The sequence below is a fragment of the Dreissena polymorpha genome, chromosome 10, assembly GCF_020536995.1.
Source record: "Dreissena polymorpha isolate Duluth1 chromosome 10, UMN_Dpol_1.0, whole genome shotgun sequence".
Classification (NCBI taxonomy): domain Eukaryota; kingdom Metazoa; phylum Mollusca; class Bivalvia; order Myida; family Dreissenidae; genus Dreissena; species Dreissena polymorpha.
The window spans coordinates 68801813-68819422 of NC_068364.1; the positions used below are offsets into that span (position 1 = coordinate 68801813).

The 17610-nt window shown below is 36.1% G+C and overlaps 1 long non-coding RNA gene across 1 annotated transcript; it reads left to right on the forward strand.

Moving 5' to 3' along the window:
• Nucleotides 1–23: 23 nt before the first annotated feature.
• Nucleotides 24–17290, forward strand: LOC127846940 (uncharacterized). Its single transcript, XR_008033741.1, has 9 exons — nucleotides 24–190; nucleotides 836–901; nucleotides 5366–5525; nucleotides 6635–8587; nucleotides 10263–10468; nucleotides 11209–11429; nucleotides 11936–12048; nucleotides 13234–13445; nucleotides 14006–17290. It is a non-coding gene; the product is annotated as an uncharacterized LOC127846940 (long non-coding RNA).
• Nucleotides 17291–17610: the final 320 nt, after the last annotated feature.

Below are 17610 nucleotides of genomic sequence, written 5' to 3' on the forward strand. Positions count from 1 at the left end.
TGGAGACATGTCCCACACTGTACTACAGGTGGGCTGGGAGGGGCAGAGTAAGCTGGCTACGCTGGCTACTAAGGGGAGGCATGGAGTGAGGTGGCCAGAGTCAGTCTGCTACAGCAGCACAACATCATCCATCATTGTGGGACAGGCGAGGGACAACATCCTGGTGTTCAAAGTGGAATAGTGTGTACATGTATGTATTAGTTTTTATAATTAGTGATTAATATTTCAATGACAATGTGTTGTTTAGCATACGGACATAGTAGTGTGTGATGCTACAATACAACATTGTGTGTGTAGTTAAAGATACAAATAAATTATTTGCACATATTGTTATCTGATTACACAATGTGAGGGTTTTTGTTAGAACATTAGATCTAATGCATATTATGTTATGTTGTCATAACGTTTGTGTCATTATGGTCCTTAAATTTAGTTCTTGTAAACTGTGCATGAAAAAACAAAGCATTACAACTGAACATGTAATATTTGTACATAGATGCACATGTACATAGCAACAGAGGCTATTTTTAGACTTTCATTTCTATAAACACCATGCCATGTAAGAAATGTATATGGATGAATACTTTTTTTATAAAATATGAAATTGTTTAAGTAATCTTTGGAGGAGTATATATTGATATTGTACGCAATGTTTACAGAAATGTAACACTTGATGTGAGATTTATTAATTTGCCATGTTTTATGCTGTTGAAAATTTGTTATTGATTTTCATTACATTTATATAAACGTGTGTGTGTTAATTACATTTTTTATAAATTTGTTTGATTCCTAAATATACATACAAGAAATACATCAAGCTATTTTGCTGCTCCAGTCGCTGCTGAGTCAGAACAAGGATGCTGAGGATGTGGTGGACAAGGATGACATGACTACGCAGAAGGTAACATAGAACCGTTGTCAGACCTTTTCTTTGTCATTTTGGGGAAAAATGCCATTGTGGTTTTGGAATATTTTCCTGTGAAAAGTCAATTGATTTGGGAAAAAACTAATTTAATATCATTCTTTTTAATATATCAAATTATACGAATAAAATCATTTTACGATAGTTATATACTTTTATAAATCTAAGTGAAATTTGATTGAGATATAATAATTATAATGCATAAAAACAGGAACATTACGTCAGACAATTTACGCGTGTTTAGTGGAAAAAAACGCCCCGATTGGACGTTTTTTATCACATCTTTACACAGTTACATATATGCCAAAATTTGACAACAAATGGTGAATGTTTGTGTTTATTGGAAATTTTGAGCACTTTTATCGTAAATATTTATCAGAATGTCCTTTTAATAATGGAATATACGAGAGTTTCGGGCAATGAGTAGCAACGATAAAAGTAGTAAGTTGGCAGTAATAGATGAAAAGTATGGTTTCATATGGATGTATTAAGGAATCAATCGAGACGGGATTATGCGTATCTATGCAGAAAAGGGTTAAAACAATTTTTGTTAAATCTCGTTGTTAATGACTATATTTCTGTTTTTATGCCCCCCTTCGAAGAAGAGGGGGTATATTGCTTTGCTCAGGTCGGTCGGTCTGTCTGTCGGTCGGTCCATCTACCAGGTGATTTCCGGATGATAACTCAAGAACGCTTGGGCCTAGGATCATGAAACTTCAAAGGTACATTGATCATGACTCGCAAATGACCCCTATTGATTTTGAGGTCAAAGATCAAGGTCATGGTTACCCTAAATAGTAAAATGGTTTCCGGATGATAACTCAAGAACGCATACGCCAAGGATCATGAAACTTCATAGGTAGATTGATCATGACTTGCAGATGACCCCTATTGATTTTGAGGTCACTAGGTCAAAGGTCACAGTAACCAGTATAGTAAAATGGTTTCCCGATGATAACTCAAGAACGCATACGCCTAGGATCATGAAACTTCATCATTAGATAGATCATGACTTGCAGATGATACCTATTGATTTTGAGGTCACGAGGTCAAGGTCACGGTGACCCGAAAAAGTAGAATGGTTTTTGGATGATAACTCAAGAACTCATATGCCTAGGATCATGAAACTTCATGGGTAGATTGATCATGACTCCCAGATTACCCCTTTTGATTTTGAGGTCACTAGGTAAAAGGTCAAGGTCACAGTGACAAAAAACGTATTCACACAATGGCTGCCACTACAACGGACAGCCCATATGGGGGGCATGCATGTTTTACAAACAGCCCTTGTTTCTTGAAGAGTCATAACGCACTGTCATAACGTCATTTCACTCTGTAAAAAAAAAATCCACATATGTAGGGTGCAGCCCTCCCCCCCCCCCCCATGGCCCGGGGGGGGCCTGAATAAATTCTTGTTGAAAGCACTGTAATTTTAATACATGTAAGCAGGCTTTTTCCGCTCCATTTTGGGAATACGCCACACTGGAATTTTGGGAATTTGGCGTCGTGAAAACCCCCATTTTGGGAAAAAAATATTTGCAAAATTGGCTCAATTGGGAAAAATTATCGCATGTAAATAGTGTTTCTTATATTTCAAAGAACTGTTAACTGGTAAATAACGACTATTTTGATAACTTATTATTAAAATTTTACAAAGTATTATGAAAATGTGAGAAAAGTGCAGGTTTTTTAATCTGAATTTGGGGAAGAGGCCTTGCCTTTTTTGAGGTGAAAAAAATCGTGCGAAGCGCCGGATTTTGAGGAAAATTAGGAAAGTCTTAAATACCGGTAATCATTAACATATTTAACAGTTTTTAAAATAAATTCAATGAAACAGATAATTTAATTATGCAACACTTACTATTTTCTACACCGGATCAGGTAAACTTATATATTTTAAGGTAAAAAAATAAAAAATAAAAATTTTCTTTTTTTTTTTTTTTTGGAATTGGGGAAAAAAAAATCAATTGGGAAAAAAACGACCAGATTTGCATTGGGAATGGGGCCGAATTTCGGACCCGTGGCATAGGGCGGAAAAAGCCTGGTAAGGCACTTATTTAAAAACAAATAAAATGCTTCGGGTATGGGTCCGTTTTACAGATCCATAAATACACCAGGAATGCGCCGTCTTGTGTATTTCCTGTTTATTAAGGATGCAAAAAGATGAGGTGGTAAAGAACATAATGACTTTACATAAGGTTAATTAGCCTCTTAAATTGTTTGTATATTGTACATATGGTAAAATATCCTCTTAAATTGTTTGTATATTACATTTGGTAAAATACCCTCTTAAATTGTTTGTATATTGCAAATTCTCCCACGTCACGTGACTTGTTTTCTATATACAAAGAAGAAAAACTACTGTTGGTTATTACCCTGATATACCAACGGTTGTTTAAAGTGACGTCACTTTGATTGTCAGCGCACATTTTATGAATGAAGACGACGTCATTTGATTGTAATTGTTGTGGTGACGTCATGTTTCGCGGAAAAGTGGAGGACGTTCGGTTAATATAATTCTCATCTATAACCTTTAAATCGCGGATAACTTATTAATGAAAACGTGTTAGAAACGAAATAATCCACGGGTAATGTCGTTCCGATGCATGTTATCAAACCACTCGGGCTACGCCCTCGTGGATTAATTCCTACGCATCGGAACTCCATACCGTTCATTATTACTGCAATAACTAACGGTTACCCGTGGATTATTTCTTAAATCATTGATATTCCCCCTCATCAAATTTTGGTGATTACAAAAGTATTTCATGGACATATTATTAGTTAATATGTGGATTACTCAGTTTGGAAAAATAAATGAGAAATTTGTGTCAGTTCATTTCCCGTGTGTTTGTGATAAATTTGTGGATCGGTAAAACCTTAAAATCAACAAAAAATAGCCCCAAACGCATTATAATGGTTTTACAGTGTTACCTCTGTATTAAAAATGCTAAATATGAAGTGGACAAGAATATGATATGATTTCATAGAAGTTAAAATTGTGTCTTTTCTTTTATGTATCATGTTTACAGTGTTGAGTTTGTATGAAGTTGTGAGATATTTAGTTAAGCTTTGAATGCCTTGGTTCTATAGAGCCTGTTTGCAAGGAGCTGTTACATTCTTTATGTGTATACTGTGTTATCGTTTTTTTTTGTCAATTATAGGGGCCAAAATAAGCCCCATATCAAATGCTGGAACTATGTATTTTTCCCAAACAACTTTCTAAAATTCCCAATTGAAGGTAAAGTAAAAGAAATTTGTCTAGCAGAAAGTGCTGTCCCTGATAAGCCTGTGTGGCTGTATAGGCTTATCTGGGCAGACACTGAGTGCACAATTTATAAAGCCCTGTTTTCTCGGAATGAGGCTCAAAGTAAATCCGCCTACTGTCTGTTACAGAGTTGTACAAGATGATACCAGGTGAGCCTTGTTATGGGAAAAGGGTGCTTAATGCATGTTATGTACCATCCACAGATTAGCCTGTGCAGTGCGCACTCAGAATTATCAGGGATAATGCTTTCCATTTTTGAGGAAATTTTCGCTTTAAAGAAATTATTCTAAACAAAAATCATGTCTTGATGGAAAGTGTAGTCTCAAGTTAGCCTGTGTGGACTGCACAGGCAAATGTGGTCCTATACATATTCATTAAGCCCAGTTGTCCGGAATATGGCTCAAGTTCAGTCTGCTTCCAGTCTGTTGGTATTTGTAAATTCTGATTAGAACAAATATGGTATAAAACCACTATGATTAAAAACTGGTAATTGAGACATCGGTGTACATATAAATGCAAATTTAACATACATATTGAGCAATTCTAATAGTAGCTCACAATTTCCCAATTTAACGTAGTTTGCCATTTTTAGAGTTGGCTACCGGTACTCATTTTTTCACAAAATTGAAAATTTTGAGCTGTATTTTGTTCATAAAATATCATATCAAACACAGTTAATGTTTAAAATAACTTGGACAAAATATTGTTTTGTTATTGGTAACTTTGAAAATATAGATTTATAGTCGTCAACAAAGTACAGGCAAACTAGTATTGTAATATGATAGTTATTAAGGGCAAATGGCCTGTAACATAATTTTTACTTCAAGGTGTATGTGAAAAAAAGCCTTTTCTTTCCATCTTTATAAAGTACACATAATAGGCACTTCCTTATATGCAAGTGGACTAATAAAATGAGCACTGAAACTGAACATTTCAACAAAAACGTATGTCAAAGAATATATTTTGATTGGATTTTTGCTATTAAGTTCCATGCATTTAAAAAGACCTATAATTCCCAAATTAAAAGATAGAATTTTCCCAATGTTTGATATTATTACGCTAATTTTCCTCATTGGTGTGGTACAGATACTTTTTTCAATTTGGCCAAAAAATTGCTGGTGTATTAATAATTTACTATTTCAAAAGACTTCATATTGGTTTTCTCAATGTTACAGCAACTGCTAAGCACAGAAGACAACAGAGTAGTGAAAGGCTCAGCCAAATCAAAGTCCAGCGATGTGAGGGTGACACAGCCTTTCCATGTCCTTGTATTGCAACATGAAGGACATTTTAGCTGAAACTAACAAGGGAGAGAACTGTAGATCTGCACCAGCAGTGAGTTGTTGCCCTTCAGTTGTTTAATGTTATATTTATTATTTTATGTCTTACAACTTACATGTTGATTGACTTTAAAACTGTTTTCTAGTGTGAATTTAAACATATTTTAACCATCAAAGATCTGTAAAGGCATGGTAAAATAAAATGTGTGTGTGTGTTTTTTGCAACGTTGGTGAGACATTAATATTATTTTTAAATATTAATATAGGTCGCTGTGGTGTAATGGATATGGTGTCCGCCTAGCGACCGGGAGGTCACGGGTTCGATCCCCACCGTGGGAGCGTTCTTTAGATCTTCCCCAAAGACACCAAGTACTGGTTCTAGGCCCAGGAAACGGACTCGAGAGCGTTTATATAAGCCTTAGGCTTTCGATGCAATCGAGCTAAAATAAATAGGTTTAAACCAAATATTAATATTGTTGCCTCTCATTTATTGAAATATATATTAACAATAAAACATATCTAATGGCATTTTAAAAGTAATGTGATAAATAGAATAAGTACAATTAAAAAATATATAATTTTAAACCAGATGGTTTTCCTTCTTTTTGTTATGCAGCAAAAAAATTGGCTAATAGATAAATAAGCTGTGATGTGGAAAAATGGGGCCTAATGCATGTGCTTAAATTGTTGTCACAGATTAGCCTGTGCAGTCCACACAGGCTAATCATGGACAACACTTTCCTCTTAAAGGTATTTTTCATTGAACAAATAATCCTCTTTATGAAAATCCAGTCTAGTCAGAAAGTACCCTCCCTTATTAGCTTATGTTAATTTCACATGCTAATCTGGGACGACACTTTCTGACATTAGTGATCCGCATATTGGCTTATGAAAATACATCTCTGAAAATGGAGTAAAGATAATAGATATAAATGTACAGATAAGTATAGCATTAGCCAACACTTTTCTTGTTTTAGTACAAAATGACTTAATTGTATTTATTTTCATGCTATTAAAAACAAGGAACCAATAAAATGCCAGATTAGAAATTCATGTTGTTGAAAACCTTCACAACCTGTCAAGAGGCATAGTTTGTTATAGATATAGATAATAATATAATTTGTTACAAGTTCCTATCACCCACTGTGTTGTTGTTGTTTTCAGCAGAGCACCAGCATTGATATCGAGTTGGCCCAGCAACCGCACGAGTCCCGCCTGCAGGAGCCCCAGTCCAGAACGACCCTTCCCCTCCCCTGACTTCTAACTCCTCCCCCTTGACCTCCTGACTCAAAAAGTCAGCATCGTTGAACAACTCCGTTCTGCAGAACATTCTGAGCATGATTCTGGTCTGAACAAACACAATGCCCACGTCAAGTTGTCCACACATAAGCCTGGGTAGTTCTGTTAAGCTAGAGTTCCGCGTGGGCCTGAGAGGGACGAGTTTTACAAACACGAAAAGTTATAGCTGTAGTTATGGTAACGCTAACAGTCAGTTGTTGCTGTTGGACATCACAACAAATATCCTGAAGAATAAAAAGTTCAATAACTTGTTCCAATCTTTATGGGACAAACAGAAATTGGACGGGAGAAAATCAAGGAACAATAAAAGCGTAAGCTTTCCTTGTGGGATGCTTCTGCTGTTGATAGTTTGGACGACAATAGGGTTACGGACTGCCCCAGATTGTCCTCTCAGCGGCCAAAATATCATAATAGAACGGACTTTTGACAATGTTACCGACAAAGAAAGGCAGTAATGACTTGGTTGTGAACACCCAGAGCACGATACATCCATGCTGACACAAAAAGGCAGTTATGACTTGGTGGTGAAAACCCAGAGCACGCTACATCCTTGCTGACCAAGAAATGCAGTAATGACTTGGTTGTGAATACCCAGAGCATGCTACATCCATGCTGACACAGAAAGGCAGTAATGACTATGCTGTGAACACCCAGAGCAAGATATATCCATGCTGACACAGAAAGGAAGTAATGAGTATGCTGTGAACACCCAGAGCAAGATATATCCATGCTGACACAGAAAGGCAGTAATGACTATGCTGTGAACACCCAGAGCAAGATATATCAATGCTGACACAGAAAGGAAGTAATGACTATGCTGTGAACACCCAGAGCAAGATATATCCATGCTGACACAAAAAGGCAGTAATGACTATGCTGTGAACACCCAGAGCAAGCTACATCCATGCTGACACAGAAAGGAAGTAATGACTATGATGTAAACACCCAGAGCACAATACATCCATGCTGACACAGAAAGGCAGTAATGACTATGCTGTGAACACCCAGAGCACGCTACATCCATGCTGACACAGAAAGGAAGTAATGACTATGCTGTGAACACCCAGAGCAAGATATATCCATGCTGACACAGAAAGGCAGTAATGATTATGCTGTGAACTCCCAGAGCAAGATAAATCCATGCTGACACAGAAAGGCAGTAATGACTACGCTGTGAACACCCAGAGCACAATACATCCATGCTGACACAGAAAGGCAGTAATGACTTGGTTGTAAACACCCAGAGCACAATACATCAATGTTGACTCAGAAAGGCAGTAATGACTTGGTTGTGAACACAGAACACGATACACCCATGCTTACACAGAAAGGCAGTAATTACTTGGCTGTGAACACAGAGCACAATACATCCATGCGGAAACAGAAAGGCAGTCATGACTATGCTGTGAACACCCAGAGCACGATAAATCCATGCTGACACAGAAAGACAGTAAAGATTTGGTTGTAAACACCCAGAGCACAATACATCCATGATGACACAGAAAGGCAGTAAAGACCTTGTTGTAAACACTAAGAGATCCATACATCCATGGGGTGTGCCACAGCCCGAATTACGCCCACTATTGTGAACAAGGTGCTTAAAGTGAACATGTCTGGTTTTGGTATGAGGACTTAGCACTCCAAGCCTAAAAGGCCTCGCATTGAATTGATGCAAGAGAATGCTTTGAAAAATAACAGCAGTTTTGTTGTGTGGTCCAGTACGCCCTTCGACTCTCAACCTGAAGAAAGCAGAACTCAAACTCGGCTCTTATCAATATCAGCAAGGCCAGCATGCCATATCAGCTTCTTGAGCTTCAGGTGAGACCTTACGTGTTAATTATTTTGTTGAAATAGGGGCCGAAATTCAGCCCAATTCTCATCTCAAAAAGTCTATATCCATGATTACTGGCTTAAGTTCTCAATTCATGGTTTCCTGGAAGAAAAAGAATGTTTTGATAGGTTGCAACATTGAATTAATCAGAACTCAAATTCAGCCTTTGGCAATATCCCGAGGCCAGCATATCAGCTCAGCTTCTTGAGCTTCAGGTAAGATCATACAGTGTTATTCATTTTGTCGAAATTGGGGCCAAAATTGAGTCCCATTCCTAATCTTAAACAGTTTATTTTTTCCATAATTACTGGCTAAAGTTCTCAATTCAAGATTTGACCCCAAACAATGTTTTAATAGGTTACAAATTGAGTTTGTTTCCTTATGCAGCTCTATAAGTTGAACCTTTGTGCAATTATCTTGATAGCACTTATTCTATTTTTTTAAATTATATGTTTAGCAAAATCTACAACCATTTTCCCAATTAAATTCAAAACACTATGATTTTTTACGAATTGTCCCAATCCAAAAATGGTTAAAACAAACTCTGCACAAAGCTAGTCCCTAGTTATAGCACATATAAAAGTTTTTTATCAGAATAACAGGCGAAGTTTAGGGGGGAATATAGGAGTGAACTTGTCTGTCGGTCTTTCGGCCTGTCTGTCGGTCTGTATTAAGTGTCCGCTCTCTAATTCAAATAGTTTTCATCCGATCTTCACCAAACTTGGTCAGAAGTTGTATCTACATGATGTCTAGGCCAAGTTCGAACATGGGCCTTGTCGGGTTAAAAACTAGGGCACGGGGTCACTTGGTGCGTTTTTAACATTCTGCATGTTGTCCGCTCTCTAATTCAAGTAGTTTTCATCCAATCCTCACCAAACTTGGTCACAAGTTTTTTCTAAATGATCTCTAGGACAAGTTTGAACATGGGCCATTCCGGGCCTTAAAAACTAGGTCACCGGGTCACTTTGTGCATTTTTAACATTCAGCATGTTGTCCGCTCTCTAATTCAAGTAGTTTACATCCGATCTTCACCAAACTTGGTCTGAAGTTTTATGGAGATGATCTTAAGGCCAAGGTAGAATATGGGCCTTTCTGGGTGAAAAACTAGGTCAAGGGGTCACTTGGTGCATTTTAAAAATTGAGCATGGTGCCCGCTGTTTTTGTGAAGACGACATGCAAAATATTATGTATCAATGGGGCTTGTGGGGGTATTCGTCACATCTGTGACAAAGCTCTAGTTTGCTTATTTCACTAAGTTTAATTACTATTTTGAACTCACATCTATTGTTTCTTATTAAATGCCATACAGTTGGATCGTCACACATTTAAAGTTGTTAAGTCTCAGGTATAAGTCATAAACTGTCACATTTAAAGGTGTGCAGACTCACACTTAAATACTAGTACATAGATTGTAACATTTAAAGTTGTGTTGTCTCACATTTTAAATTGCTGAGTATCACATTTAAAATTATGTAGTCTCAAATTTAAAGTTCTATAGTCACACAATTAAAGGTGTACTATCTCACATTCTAAATTGCTCAAGTTATGCCTGTTTTTGATTTACAAAAAATAAATACACAACACATGTATAACACCTTGCTACAAAACCAAAAATTCCAATTTCAAGTTGGTGCGCGTAAAAATTGATTCTACGTTATTAAGAAATTCAGCACGAAGACATCTTGCGTCAGACTACCAAGCCTCCTATCAATATCTCCTCCCATGTTGGCTTCATCAACACTTCCAACAGAGCCTTGGTGAGTTCGACTTCCGTCTCAGCATCGATGTCGCTTAGCAACAATTGGATGATGGGCGTCGACAAATTAGGCCGGACAAGTCGCTCAAACTGAAACGATCTGATCCAACAGGTAGAGCAGGCATTGCGTGACACGTCCGTTAATGTGACTGACCTCATTACGTTGTTCTCGAATAATGTGAACCTTAGGCCTGGAGAGCAGTTTGCGATTGACGCCATTCAACAACAGTTGTTGTTGGCAATTCTCGGGTTTGGGGTGGCGACTTCGGCGTCAGGACTCGCTCCATCTCTGTCTATGGCCCAGTCGCAGCAGTAGCAGCAACAAGAACAATAAGTAGTATCTTAGGGGTGTTCTGGGATATGGGGCTTCATGTATGTGCTTAAAGTGTCATCCCAGATTAGCCTGTGCAGACTGCACATACATAAAGTCTTATTAAAGTGTCATCTCAGATTAGCCTGTGCAGACTGCACATACATTAAGCCCTATTTTCCCAGAATGAGACTCGTATACTTCACTTTACATCAGTATTTTATGTGCCTGAAAAGTTCCTAGCATAAAATGGGAATTATGTGCTTTTACATTGATCACACTTAGTAAATAAAATGCAAATAGCACTTGATCTGATATCAATTTTAATCATAGAAGGTAAGGGCATTAAGTTTTGTATAATTTCGACCAAAATTAAGCCCCTGAACCAAAAGTTTATCCTTGCATAAAAATCTGCTTTAATAGAATTGTTAAATTATATTTAATTTTAGTAAAATAATTATGTAAAAGCCTTCAGCTCATTTTAAAAGTCTTTTCGTCATTTATTTTCAACGTTTATTTAAATTCTTGGATTTTGTTTTAAGAGCCTGTTCCTACAGGAACCTATGCAATCATAGATCGGTACCTAGCTGAACAACAGGCTGTATGGTCAGCTGGTCCCAGACGCCCAGTGACACTTCCTGGCCCAGGACCTTGGGGCAAATGCTCAACTATACCTACCCGCAGGGTGGAGCCACTCTGAACCTGGGGCTCCATACTTTCTTGGCCAGGGGCCAAGTTTACCTTGTCAATAAGGTACATGTAGGTTGGTAATGTACATGTAATTAACTATTTATAACATGCAGTGTTTCACTCCAAATTTTAATTCAAACAGTTTGTGTTAAATATTGATAAAACTCTATCCTGGCTGCTAACTTAAACAAATCATTTATGTAAGTGTTAAATATTTATAATAGCCGCCATTTGTATTGCCTTGAAAGGGCTCAGTGGGGGGGAGGCGTACACATGTGTACTTGTCTGCAATTCTACTCGTCCTTACTTTCATCCTTATGTCCGTCCCACCTTTCTAGTGTTGCACATAACTTATTATAATAATAAATATTAGTTCCAGAGGGACACAAAATGTTTGTATCAAGTGTACAATATATAGAAGGCTATGTTTGTATCAAGTGTTTAGTTTAAAGCCCATTTGTTTCAAGATCCTTCAAACATACTTTATTTCTTAAATATTGTTATCACTCAAACGACATTGATTTACTTCTTATATAACTGATGCCATTTCAGAATGCAATTAAATTATTTTGTTTACAGGGACACATTCCTTGGATGCCCTAAGGTTTCTCTATCTGTTCACAAAGGCTTTATACTCACAAGTTCAAGCCCAGTGAGCGATGTACACATTATCAAACTCTGCATATCAACAGGTAAGTCACCTTGCCATTGCAAAAGGGGCCACTGTGCAAAGCATTCAGGAGACCCAGTTGTAATAGCCTAAACCTTTTGCTTTCACAAATACCCAATAGGTAAAACCCATACAAACTGGGGTTTCTGCTCTTCAATTAATTGACCAGTTTATCTAATCTAAGTTTAAGGGTTCAGCCACAAACTACTTTATCTTATAAAGAAATGTAAAGACAGTGCACAAGTTCAAAGCTAAACCCTCAAATTTGCATTTAAAATTTAACATCTAGAGTTATATTAAACTCAAAACCACAACAACAACAACAGCAAACAATTTCTCAGCAGGTACCAACATATCTGACTCTTTCACTCTTTACAAAATCATGTTCCATATGAACTGTAAATATGGTTCTTAAACTAACATTGAATTACAAAGAGGGATCAGTGCTGTTTGTACCTTTTAGTTTAGGGGGGTATACAGGAGTGTACTTGTCGGTCTGTTTGTCGGTCTGTCCGTATTAAGTGTCCGCTCTCTAATACAAGTTGTTGTCATCCAATCTTCACCAAACTTGGTCAAAAGTTGTATCTAGATGATCTCTAGGCCAAGTTTGAACATGGGCCATGAGGGCAAAAAACAAGGTCACGGGGTCACTTAGTGCGTTTTACACATTCAGTTTGGTGTCCGCTCTCTATTTCGATTACTTATCATCCGCTTTTCACCACACTTGGTCAGGCTTTTTATATAGATAATCTCTAGGCCATGATCGAACATGGACCATGCTGGTCCAAAAACTAGGTCATGGGGTCACTTAATGCGTTTTACACTTTCAGTTTGGTCTCTGCTCTCCATTTCAAGCACTTATCATCCCCTCTTCAAAAAACTTGGGCAGAAGTTTTATTTAGATGATCTGTAGGTCATGTTCGAACATGGGCCATGCCGTGCGAAAAACTAGGTCACGGGGTCATGGGTGCGTTTTACACATTCAGCATGGTGTTCCCTATTTCAAGTTCTTTTCATCCGCTCTTCAGGTGGGGGAGTTCGTCACGTCTGTGTCAAAGCTCAAGTTTTTTTAAAGTTAATATCTTCTTGAGAGAGTATTGTGTTGCCAGGGTTGAACCCGCATTTTGATACTTGATAATTTTTATGAAATGCTAGTTAATTCTTAAAAATAGTTGCCTTAATTGACACATGACATACTTAATTGCAGAATCCCAGATATCAAAGCGTTGAGCTTGTTCTTGAAGCATTTGCACCAGCAACAGTCATCATCTCGAGTTACTGGCATCTCTATGGTGTGGTACCCTCCGTCTATGAACATCATAACAGCACATGAACCAGTGGCACTCATCATCTCAAGATTCTGGTATATCCATGGTGCAGGACCCTGGGTCTGTAAAGATCCTGCAGTGCGAACCTCAGGTGAGTGTTCAAGTCGTGTGCATGTTTTTAGCATGCACCCAAGTTCACAGATGTGCAGGTGCATGTAGATTTACCTGTGTCCGTCCATACGTGCATCCAGTTGTTGAATTTGTATGTCAAGTCTAAACTGGAAAAGTATTGCTTCTAGTGTGATTAAAACAAAGATATTTGCCAAACTTTAAACTTGCCTACTTTTGTATTTTGGTTCTTTTTCTTTTACATAAGTGGAATTTTGAGACAAAAGTAAAATGTGTGTGCATGGTGGCAAACCCTTTTTACTACTTCTCAAAAGATATTTGAGCACAATGGCAGAATGTATCTTCATCAAATCCTAATCCAAATTGTTTGGTAATAAAATGGTCATACTTCAATATAAATATGTATTATCAATTATTATTTTATAAATAGTCTCAGGACCATGATTTCCTCTATGGATTCAAATCAGATTAGTTGTAAAACCTTGAAATACCAAGTCATGTGCTTGTTCTTGTTTGTTTTCATCGGTATCAAAAATAAAATAAATACTGACATTTACAGTAACAAGTATTTCTTGTTTTCAGATGCCATTTGACGAAATCAACCATCCAATCAGAAACACAGCCTGTTGCAGCAGTTGTTACCATTGACCCCTGTCAAACCTAAGAAGTCCATAGATAAATACTTTTTTAGATGTGCTAGTCTCTACGTACCTCCTGGTTTGTTCAGCTCTGTTACTCTGACTCTTTGAATTGTATGACGGGTGAAAATGAATGACCTTGTTCAGTTCGAAATGGCAAAATGACACATCACAACAATTCAAGTGGAAAGCCAGAAAGTCATGTCAACAGCCACATTTTGTATGTGTAACAGCCAAGTTATTTTCAAAGAAAAACAATAGTTTACGTTTTATTTTTTATGTGACCAATGCTTCATGTGAATTATGATGCTGTCAGTCTCTTTATGTTGTAAGTTTTGGTTAAATATAGCATGGTAAGTTTTTTTTAAAGCACACATAATTGCATTTATATCCAATGTCTTTGTCTGTATAATGAATTTTTCACTACATATTTTTATCCTTATAATGGTATATGTATGGGAAAAACAATTTTATCAAAGATATTCTAAGATTGTCAAGTCTGTTTAAATGATGCTGGTACCTTTGACAAAATTGAAAAAAGGAGTATTTTCATGTTATAAGACATGTTTGAGTTTTCTGTTTTTACCCGTAATATAGATAAGCTAATTTAATGAATTGTTCACAAAGGTTTATAACTTTAACGCTTCAGCTTTTTCTGTCTATTAATCCTTCCGAAAACAATACTGGTCAATTTGCTCATTTGGGTCGGTATTCGATCATGAATCTTGTTTAGTAGCATACTATTTCATTGGAATAATAATACATTCTGGGAAAAATTATTCAATCTACCTAAAATTATCAATTCTGTAAATACCAATTTGTTGATTTCAATGGATATTGTTTGTAAAATTAATATAGTATGACTATTGCGTGTTTGGGAAAGCTTTTAATGAAACTGAGAATTTAAAAAACAAAAAACAAATAATAGTTTTATGAAAATTGGCAAAACTTATTATTGTTAATTTGTGTTGTTAGATCATAGACGTGTATGCTCACAATTGTTAAACTTTGTTTTTGGACACAATAATTTATTATGCTTTATGTTTGTTTATGCGCATGAAGACGACCAGAGTGTAACCTCTTTAATAAGTGAGTAACTTAATCAAGATTTATTGATCACTGTATATATTGTGTAGGTATATTTTGCCATTTATACATAAAGCAACTGTAGAACAATTGTATTTTAAATGTAAATTATTCTTGTATTGTTGCCATTTGTATAAGATAAACTAACTGTTTACCTTAGTTTGTAAAAACCTTTGTAAAAAAACATTTCCTGTGTGAATGCTCATATATATATATATATATATATTAAACTGTTAAAATAATACACAGTACCAGAAAAAATAGTCAATTACACAGTAAGGGAAAGTGTTGTCATATGCTACCTGTAACAATTGTAAAAAATTGCAATTGTCTCTATTTGTAATAATTTATTTGCTTAAAAAATAAAAACAAAGATGTCTGCTTTGTAAATTTATAATTGTGTTTACATCTCAGCATAACACGTAAATACATTAAAGTCTAAAAGGATTTTTTTTGGAATAAACACTTAAATAAATATATGTGCGTATATATGCTGATAATAAAATTTTACATTTCAATTAGTTTTGTAACAGTGCGTTTGACCTTTCACGTTGACCAACCCACACTTGCTGTCATCGCAGTGCCTTCATTAGGGTCATTTTTATGCCCCCGGTAGGATGGCATATAGCAGTTGAACTGTCTGTCAGTATGTCAGTCTGTCCATTTGTCCAGAAAAAAAACTTAAACATTGGCCATAACTTTTTCAATATTGAAGATAGCAACTTGATATTTTGCATGCATGTGCATCTCATATACCTGCACTTTTTGAGTGGTGAAAGGTGAAGGTCAAGGTCATCATGTAAGGTCAAATGTCAAATATATGGCGTCTGTCCATCCGTCCGAAAACTTTATCATTGGCCATTACTTTTTTAATATTGAAGATAGCAACTTGTTATTTGGCATCCATGTGTATCTCATGGAGCTGAACATTTTGAGTGGTAAAAAGTGAAGGTCAAGGTCATCCTTAAATGTCAAAGGTCAAAAAAAAATCAAAGCGGCGTTCCCATAAAGCTGCACATTGTAAGTGGTGGAAGATCAAAGTCATCGGTCAAGGTCATCCTTCAAGGTAATAGGTAAACAAAATATTCAAAGTGGCATTCTCATGAAGCTGCAAATTGTGAGTGGTGGAAGTTCAAGGTCAAGGTCATTCTTCAAGGTCAAGGTCATCCTTCAAGGTCAAAGGTCAAAAAAATAATTAATTCAAAGCGGCGTTCCCATGAAGCTGCACATTTTGAGTGGTGGAAGTTCAAGGTCAAGGTCATCCTTCAATGTCAAAGGTCAAAAAAGGAATTTATTTTTTCAAAGTGGCACAATAGGGGGCATAATGTGTTTCTGACGAACACATCTCTTGTTTGTAAATATCCCACTGTTTAAGTTCAGCAAATGTTTTAAGACCAGATTTCCTTAAACTTGGGGTTGTTATTATTTTACTTTTATTGAATGCATGAAACATGTGTGTTTTGTTGTTGAATAGCTAAACATAGCTTGACGTTTGTAAATTGTGTGACAAATGTGTATCAAATAGATACATAGAAAAAAAACAATCTTAGTTAACTTGTATGTGTAAATTAACAAACACAAATATAAGTATTTGGTAACAATATAACTATTAGGCTTTATTCGAAATACAGTATGAAATGCAATTTTAAAATCATGTCTTTATATGTTCATCTTCTCCAAATAAGCATTTTGAATAAGCAAATATAATATCTCTATGGAAAGTATCCGTAGGCCCCATTCAATCGCTTGTGTGCCTCAAATTGATCAGGGTCTTTCTAAATTATTTCATGATTGTTTATCCCTGTCTGAATTGTGTAAATAGCTTCAAAATCGTGAGATATCTGTTAATAGGATTTCAATATTAAAAGTTAAAATAGTATCTTAACTGTAACCGTACATCTGTTCCATTTATTTTAACATGTTTATATGTTGTGGCTCACTGAGTTTTATATTGTTTATAATCTTGCGTACTTTAATTGTGTTTTTTAAGATAAGCATCTTTATACTGATTATGTTGTTTTTGTCAAACATTTCTTTATATACAAGTTGTATGTAAATAATTCAATATGTTTATGTTGATGACATGTATTTCCCAATATAAGTTTGATGTTGAACTCTCAATAAGCGACATGTTATGCCAATTAAATCCCGAATGATTGTCTTGTCACTTATATATAACTTTCCTCTTTTGAACCATGGCAGCTCATTTTGTTTTATTTTGACTGTCATTCCGTCTGTTAGTCCTCCAGCACACTTTTATCTCATGCATAATTTACCATATCTATCATTGACAACAATACAAAATATAAAATCTTCATAGGAATAATGAAACTCCGGAGGCGGTATCCGAAAAAAAACAGTACTTACACCTGCTTATCCCTTACCTAAGACAAGCGACTAATTGCCTATACAACACTGGGCAATACCAACCCATACCATAAACCATTAACATAATTTAAACTA